Source organism: Brassica oleracea, chromosome C2, assembly GCF_000695525.1.
Source record: "Brassica oleracea var. oleracea cultivar TO1000 chromosome C2, BOL, whole genome shotgun sequence".
In the NCBI taxonomy this organism is placed as follows: domain Eukaryota; kingdom Viridiplantae; phylum Streptophyta; class Magnoliopsida; order Brassicales; family Brassicaceae; genus Brassica; species Brassica oleracea.
Genome location: NC_027749.1, coordinates 30932194 through 30941409, shown reverse-complemented (window position 1 = coordinate 30941409; position 9216 = coordinate 30932194). Strand labels below are relative to the sequence as shown.

The 9216-nt window shown below is 38.7% G+C and overlaps 1 long non-coding RNA gene across 1 annotated transcript; it reads right to left on the bottom strand.

Moving 5' to 3' along the window:
- Nucleotides 1-724: 724 nt before the first annotated feature.
- On the bottom strand, nt 725-5331 carry LOC106322687. The gene is made up of 4 exons (XR_001266491.1): nt 2500-5331; nt 2281-2404; nt 2047-2137; nt 725-1945 (listed from the first exon to the last, which is right to left on the bottom strand). It is a non-coding gene; the product is annotated as an uncharacterized LOC106322687 (long non-coding RNA).
- Between the last annotated feature and the right edge of the window lie 3885 nt (nt 5332-9216).

Genomic DNA, 9216 nt, shown 5'->3' with positions numbered 1-9216 from the left:
GACAGAGTTCCTGTTCCTACCTCCACTAAACTTACAGCGCCAACAACTCATCTTAATTCGTCGCAGTCTGACGTCTGGAACACTGGATTGCTTGGGCTATCAATCCGTCTGGATGAGCAGTCCTTAAGCATTGAAGATATCCTAGAATTTGTAAGCTCTGATGCATGGGCAAACTCTTCTTTATACATCTCTTTGATCATCGGTTACATAGCAAACTCTCGCATTAATAAACCAATTCGTAACCTAAAGTTTGTCAAGAGCAGAGAACCGCTCAAATCAATAGAAGACCAAAGATTGAGCCTGCAGCAACATGATTATCCTTGTTACCTTGTTTTTTGATATTCATGTTTGCGACGCAAGTATGATTTGCTCTAATTCTTTTGTATATCTGCTAAAAGCTTGAGATGATTAAGCCTGAAATACATGAACATGTGGAAACAAAATCAACAAACAAAATATAATTCTTGATTATCTCCCATAACGTAGATATATGAATAAAATGTTGATAATCAATACATGAATAAACTGAAACAAAATCAACAAACATAATTGGAATAAAATTAATCTCCCATAAACGGGAATTTTTGGAAAAGAAGTTTCTCCCGCAAACGTAGGCTTTTGAATTAAGATTTTGATAATCAATAAAAGTAATAAATTGAAACAAAATCAACCAAAAAATCGAAATCTAAATCATCTCCCATAAAAAAAGCGTTGTATAATTTTTTTTGATAATCAATACATGAAGAAACTTGAACAAAATCGTAAACAAAATCATTTCCCATAAACTAAAGCTTTAGAAAAAGTCTGATGATTATGAGTTTTTAACGCCGATATCATTGGTATATCTGGAAATCTTAATATGATTGAGACCAGAAACTTGCTGATCAGTGGACCTCTAAGCATATCAGACTCACTAAGTTTCTGGAACAGCACACGGGTTGCAGGCAGAGGCGCTATTAGACCGACCCTGAACACTGATCCAAACCATGAAACACCTACTTAGATGTCTTCTCAACTTTGCTCTATCATGTAATGTAAGCTTTTTTGTTTTGGACTTCTTTTATGATTTGGTAACTCCAATGTTAATTAGACTTTTAGGTTCCCTAATTCAGCTTTTATGGTTTGGGCTTCTTTTTGGTTTCTCTTTATCGTGTCGTGTCTCCATAGTTCGCCACTTTAATTGATAGAAGTGTACAAACGTAAAAAATATAAAACAGAGAAAACTTGAAACATAAGAGAGGAAAATGTTCTATTATTTACTCAAAAGGGAGCTGAACTAAATAAGAAGAACATAAATCCTTCAAAATGTGTTTGGCCAGAATTTTAAAATACAACGTACAAAAAACAAAATAAAAGAGCAGCTTAACGCTTCTTTCTGAAAATGATAACTTTGAGCTAAAAAGCACTTCCTGTGAATAACAGATGGGCATGACTCGTCGTACTCTTCCTTTGGAGCCCAAGCAGTAATATCGTAGCTCATTTTGTTAGCGATCCCAGAGAAAATGTGTTTGCCACCACTGATCACAGTGTTACATACACGTCCTTCTGATGTATACATCACACTTCATTAGGGAGTTATAATTTGTTTCATGTATAGCATTCTCCATCCATAACAATCATAGGCGGCTGATAAAGAACCTCGGTCCTCAGGACAACGGAACCGCTCAGAACCAATGGTGATCACTTTCCCATCAGGTAACTCGTAGTTCTTCTCAACAACTGAGCTAGTTTTGGCTTTCTCAAGATCCTTCGTCAAGACCAATGTAGCAAAGCTTCTTTTATATGTCTGAGACAATTTCACGCTCTGATGTGGTCGTGGCCCACGCTCAGTTAGGATCTTCATCAATGCATTAGTGAGGTCAAGACCCCCAAGATCAAGACACAGGATAGCATGTGGAAAGGCATAACCTTCATAGATAGGAACAGTGCAGCTCAGACCATCTCCCTGTTGCATATTAGGGTGAGGTTTATTAAGCAAGCATTGACATTTAAAAACCAATAAACACCAACTAACAACTTTATAACACTAGGCTTCATAATACGTACCCGTATACTCGGATTGTTAACATAACACGTTGCATAGCCTGATTTTCTTTGTCATAGGTTTTCTTGATGCCACATACTTCAACAAAAATGTCTGTACCAAATATTAGTAACAAATGTGGAATAAAGATGCAACATTATTGACCGGATAAATAAATTCTTTTGAAACAAAAATAACTATCCGGCAAAATTATGATAGTAATAGCTAGAGCCATGATCTGTTCATATCTCCGAAACCTGTTTTTTCCAGTCGGAATCATGACAGTTACTTCTTCTTAGCTTGTAGATGGTTCCTTACTTCTGCAGGTGCTTCAAAGAGTTGAGTCTCTCAGCCCCAATAAATCTGTGGACCAAAGTCTGACTGAAAAAACAAAAACCGCCAGTCTGTTAGTTTGATTGCTTAAGTGAATCAAAATTGATAAATTAATTAGAATAACGGGTTTGAATGAGAGTAACCTTCTCATCGAGGAAAACCATGTCGACACCTATAAGCTCTCCCGCTTTCTTCACATTCCTCGCCTACAAAAAAAGAAGACGCCCCAAAACGGTCTCCTGGCAACAACCAGCATTAAAATCGAAAAAAAATACAGTTGAGTAGTCGCTATTAGTGGACGATCTGGTTCTAGGATTTTTTGGGAGAGGATGATTCGAATAATTTTGTGATTTCACCCTAGCTTCAGTTGATGGGGAAGGTAAAAAATCTGAACTGATAAAGTGAGATGATTGATTTCTGGCCATGATCAATTACATTACTTTTTTTTTGACGGCTAATCACCATATTTCGTTAGACTGGTTTGAAAAGGTTAGTTTGAGCTAACCCCGGTGGAACCAAAATGTTTACATGGGAGAACTCAGAACCTTTCATACGAGCTCCTTTTGCAAGGAGGTCAGCCAGAGAATTTAAGTCGCGAGGAATAAGAAAGTGAAAAGAACATAAACAAAGAACGGAGGTGGGAGAATTCATTCCATTCCGAAGCCAAAGATGGCCAAAGTTCTTCTTCTTCGATTAGCTTAACCATTTGCAGGCAGTATGATTCGAAATGAATTTTGTTGTAACTCATACGGAGCGCGTAATTAATTGCCCACAGCAAGGTTCAGAACTCTGCATGAAGAGGGGATGGGACTTGCCTACTCCCTAAGGAACCCGAGAACATGCTCCCATCTTCCATCTCCAAGATAAGATCGCCACCAAAAGTAGACTGATTGGTTTCCCAAGATGCATCCACTTGATATCTCGGTTTGTGCAACCTATTCATCTCCTCTTGTTCTATCGACTGTGGTCGCTCCCTCTCCTTTGCAACTTTTGGGACTTCTTGTGCTACTAGCCATTCCTCTCCTTCTTGAGTCGTCTTATGTAAGGAGTCCATGGGCGGTAAATCTACACCATTGAACCATTTATCGTCCCTTTCTTTCCATACATACCACATAATCCAAGGGAACTTTACTAGCCGTTGCTTCGAGACACCCCTTGTCGGAGCTCGAAACAGGAGAAAGTCAAAGTTTTCATAGATTGATGAACTTAGGAACTGTCCCGGAGCTGATGGGAGGTCCGACAGAGCCCACGTCTAAAGTGCAGGAGGACATTCAAAAAGTAGATGGTTAATGGACTCATCATCCCCTCCACATCTATGACACGATCGGTCATTACTGCAATGTCGATCGGATAATCTACTACAAACCGCAACACATTCTGTTAAACATTGCCACAAGAAGTGTTTAATCTTCCTTGGTGCTTTCAAACTCCACACCTTAGTTAACAAGGGATTTATACTTGGTTCTAGGACCTGTTTCTCGATGCTCTCTTCATGGATCAAACAATATATAACCCGGACTTTGTGTGAACCCTACAGAAGCCATCAGGTTTGATACAGTGACTGGATTTGATGCTCTGTATTAGGTTCACATCCACGGGATCGAAAATATTCCGAATCAAACCCATCTTCCATTCACCCGTATTGTGATCTATGAGATGGTTGACATACATGTTAGGGTCCCTCCACGTACCGTTATCTGGAACTAGCCTGGGTGTCTGTGATGGGATCCATTGATCAAACCACACACAAGTATTAAAATCCGATCCGATCGTATGCCTTAAGCCCTTCTTTAAGAGTTCCCTGGCCGCAAGCATGCTTTTCCATCCATACGAAGGAGAGTTCGAGCTACTAATCTCCAGAGGGTTCGTATGTCTAAAGTACCTTCCCTTAAGAACTGATATATTGGGTTTTAAGTGAATTTTAGCATCTCAATCTATCTCATTTTAATCATTTTAGGTTGCATTTAGGTCTTTATATTGCATTTTCATACATAATTTCATACATAATTGCACATTTGGAATTTTATGGTGAAAATCATGGGCTAAATTGCACATTATGGAAGTCTTGGGCCCAATGTGATGTTAACAAGAGCCCAGGGATCAAAGCTGGTTGGGTTAAATTCAGAATTCTTGGTTGGGTTAAATTGCACAATCGAAAGTGTAGAGTTGATTTGAGAGGGCGTGTCTGCAAATTATGAAGTTTTGGGCCGTTTTGTAAACACGAAGAAGTTGAGGACCTGTTTTGCAGAAATGAGGAAATCAGCCATTGGAGTTGTTCGATCTTGGCTTCAACACGGAGAACGGCGAGCCTGTGACGGTGAGACGGAAAAGGTGGCCACGGGCTGAGACCAGAGGAGGCCGTGATGGAAGAGCTTCGCCGTGGCTGAGGAATTGCGGTGTAGCAATGTGATGGAGATGGGAACGGACACCACAGAAGAAGCTTTCTCGCCGTTTAGAGCTTGAAGGAGAAGTTCATGGTGGCTCCGGTTCCACTCGACGGCGGAGAAGATTCGAGTTGTCGAGCACGACAACAGAAGAGTCGTGGTTCAACGGAGGCGCAATGATTCGAGGATCCTTGGCGGAGCAAAGTGACAGAGATGAAGTCGGCCACGGAGGACGAGCTCGAGCCAGAGCACGAGGAAGGAGACGAACCGACGACACCAGTGGAACTTCTTTACGGAGGAGTTCAGCCACGAGGGAGATATGGACTCTCGGAGAAGGAGGCACCGCGGCTAGCAATCATGCCTTGAGCAAGGTCGTGACGGACGGTTGACGGACGCAGAGGAGTGAGGCGCGGTGGTTTTGAGCCAATCGCGAGCTCATATTCGCAGAAGAAGCTTGGTCACGACATAGGATAAGAATTGGGACCAGGGAATATCGCGGTGATCGTTTGCAGAGTTCAGAGGTCGCGGCGGTTAACATATCATTTAAATCCGGTTTAATCCGGTTTGACTTGGTCTAATTCGATCAGCCAGCACGAGTTTCACCTTCCTGTAAATAGATTTAGATCTAAAAAGCTAAGTTTTATCTCATTTTCTCTCAAGACTTTGTCTAAACTTGTAAAAGCTTGAATCTTTTTGATCATTTAAGGAAGTACTTCGTCTTATATTGTATTTCTTTTGCTCATTAACATGAATAGCCTTGAATCTCACATAGATTTAAGGTTTCTCATGAAAATTATTGAGTAGACATCTTTTGCATTCATGGGTTAAGATGATTAGAGTGATTAAGTGAAGATCTAGAGTGTTTAGAGTTTGATTAATCTGTTTCCTTGCTTGTTGAGTGCTCTTAATGCTAATCTAGAGTTGGCCACTTTAGATTAGAACTCTAGACATTTCACACCCGGAAGGTATTTGATGAAATGTATGAGCCAATTCAACTTTGCTCTTTGCTTGTTTAACCAAAGACATTTGATGTTAGGGAAGCTTAGATAGTTAATGGACTTGTTCTTAATGATTACTTGAATGGCACAAACCAAAGACATTTGATGTTTGATCAATGAGAGTAAATGAACATTTATCTTGACAAAGAACTTGTTTAGGATTTTTGTCTAGACTTAAGGAAATACGTTGATTGATACCTTGCCATTCTAGATTGGATCTTAGTCACTTGAAGTCAAATTCCTATACCCATGAGTCCTCCTTTATCCTATTGATTGAAAGTTTAGTTCTTACACTTGTTTCTTGATTGGATTTGAGATCACCTTGTTTATATTCTAGGATATTAGCTTGTTACAATCATCCATCTTCTTGTTTACTTAGATTAGGGAAGCTTATATATTCTTAGTGTTATAGATCTCTAGTTCTTTGTGGATTCGATCATACAATGCTACAATGACATACCATTCGATTGTGGTATTGTTGGCACATTAGGTTAATTGATGTGTGCTTAAACGCTTAATCAATTTGGCGCTGTAGCAGGGGAACTAAGTAGATTTGTCATTAGGATTTCAAACTTTCTTGAGACTAAGGTTTATTTTCTTATGCTTTGCTTTGCTTTGTATAGCTACTAACCTTTTATTTTAGCTTTTGTTATTTGCAGTGATGGCTTCGAACTACTTTGAGTTGCCAGAAGAAGACATTTGAAGATCAAATTGAAGATTGGTCATATGTGGAGCCACCACCCTTTGATCCAAGCATACTCACACCAGAACAGAGGGTGGAGTTATATCGGCTTCAGAGAGAGAAAGAGAACCGGTGGGTGTCAGATAAAGTCCTTGTACGAAAGATCCGAGTGAACCTTATCCAAGATAGGGCAGAACTTGAAGGAAGGGAGATTACAATGTGTGAGATGGATGTTGCTTATAACCTTAAAGAGGTAATATATTGGATTCCACCAACCCAACTAGAAGGTATATGCAATCCCACTTTAGAACTTCATGTTGAGGATATTTGCTTGCCTTGTGTTGGAGATATTGCCTCTGATTTGAATTCTCATGTGTTCATCAATGAATGTCTTGATCTGATATGTGCAACTAGGAAACTAGATGAACTTAGAGTAGAAAAACTTCCTAGAGATCATACTGAAGTTTGTTTTGACAAGAACTATCTTTGTGCTTCAGTTGATCTCGAATATGAGTTTTTGATGCTTGATAATCTAGACCTCTTCTTCAAGTAGCTGATTTAGGGAATGAACTTGATGTTGATAGGATCTTGCTTGAGATAGAAAACCCCCTTGTTAAAAACATTCATGAGAATGAGAACATTTTGTTTTATTTGATTGATGGAGATAGAGTTGACTATTTTGTTAAAACCTCGTTTGTGCATGTAGTTGGCTTTGTGTTTCCACTAAATGCATTTGATTCTCATGACCATCTGAATCTCAAGGAGCATTTCATAATTCATGCTATATCTTTAGTGAAGCTCTTTGATGAAAAATATGTATATTTTCTGTGGACAGTAGTGTGTTCTTTTGCACACTTCGATTCTTGTTCTTGTAGGAGAAGGACCAATGGTGTATTGGCTCAATCTTTTGATACTTATGATTAGCAAGCACACAATGTCAAGCTAGAGACTTAAAACAGAAGTCCTATGTTTATCCATTGTATATATTTCTTTATCTTTCTTTCTCTTTAAGTTGTTTAATAAGTATAGTTGACGTTTTTTAGGTTGGGTCTAAATATAGATAAGAGAAGAAAGGTGGCCAAGCATTGTGAGTCTAGACATCCGCCTTCAATTCTCCACGCCGTCGCATGTCTACCGGTGAAACAAACCCGAGGCCAAGGGTCCTCTACCACCCAATTCAGCCACTAACTTCAAGTAAGTGTCACTAGCTCCAATCTTGTACATATTTAGTTTTCCTATTTATTTCTTTCCCTTATCTATTCTTTTAGCTTACTCTCACGCAAGGGACTGTGTGAAGTAAGTTTTAGGGGAGAGTCGACTATCTCACATTGTGTTTTTTTTTTGTCTATAAGTCTCATACATTCTATTGTGCATACCTATTTGCATAGAAAACCCACAAAAATTGAAAATTTTCAAAAATCACAAAAAAAAACATTTAGTTGCATAATTTGCATCTTTAAGATTGAATCTAGAAGCATTTAGATTGCATTCATGCATTGGGAGAAACCTTGTAAAGAACACATGTCTAGAACTCAATTTGACATCCTAGCTAAACATATCAAGTAGCTTAAGCATCTCTTGAAAAAGCTTGTAAACTTCAAGCCTTGAAAACTCTTCTTGAAACATGTTGCTTGCTTGATGATTGGCATTATTCTCGAAACCAAATCCAAATGAACTAAGGCTTAATGAACTTAATCTCTCTTGCATATGGGCATTTGCATACTTTATCATGGATATTATACACATTTGGCTTATCTTTCTCTCTTTGTACCAATCTTTGTTAACCCAAATGACACTCCTATACCCATGAACCCTCACCATTATTTGAAGCGAACATTAATTTCTTGAGTGAGGCCTTTTATTGATAGCATGTCATGTGCAAAATCTTGAGAGTATTATGAGCGACAATGGGTTGTTCTCATCTTTGGCTAGCATTAGGAACTCATTTAAGCTAGCCTCTAGGATGGTTATTGGGTTTGAGAGTTTAAATTTTTTTGATCGTGAGAATGAGAGAGATTGAGTGAAAGAAAATGAACCAAAAAGACTGCTTAAAGAAAGAAACCCCTAGGACAAAGAAAGTTAAAAAGAAAAGGCTCTAGAGTATCAATAGAACCTCTTTCCAAAAAAAAAATGAAAATAAAAAATAAGTGAGTGGCGAAAAGAAAAAAAGAGAGTGATATACCATGGATTTGAACCACTTTCATCCAAGATATTAGGTATGTTTTCGGGTTCAGGACTATCTTGGAGTAAAGTGATGATTATGGAGCATTTAGGAGCTTAAAAGAGATTTCATCCGTGCTGACCATTAGAGGTCGATACGAAGAAGAAGTAATCATTCGATGCACATCCAGTGCCGTCGATCGATACAGAAGAGAAGCCTAGACGATTGAAGATTATGATCGATCGATGTACGTCTTGTACCATCGATCGATGTCGAGACGCGAGATGCACGACTTGGTTCCAGCCGACTTTAAACCCAAGGCTTCACCAAATTACAAGATTACACCTGACGAGTTTTTAACCTAATAGTTAGATACTTGCCTAAGTGTTATGAGGCAAGAGAGCTTTTGGCCACTATTGTATTCTTATTTTCAGCAGAGAGTTTTAGGAAATAAAATCATAGAGAGATTTGTGATTGGAACTCCATTGATTCATCTATTCTTTCTATGCAGTTTTTATCTATATTTTGTGTCATGAATTGCTTAGCAATGTCTGAGTAGTTCACTTGTTAGATTAAGTGTTCAAATAGGTTAGATGGAATAGCCCCAACTATAGATTTGCTAAGTTGTGATATTC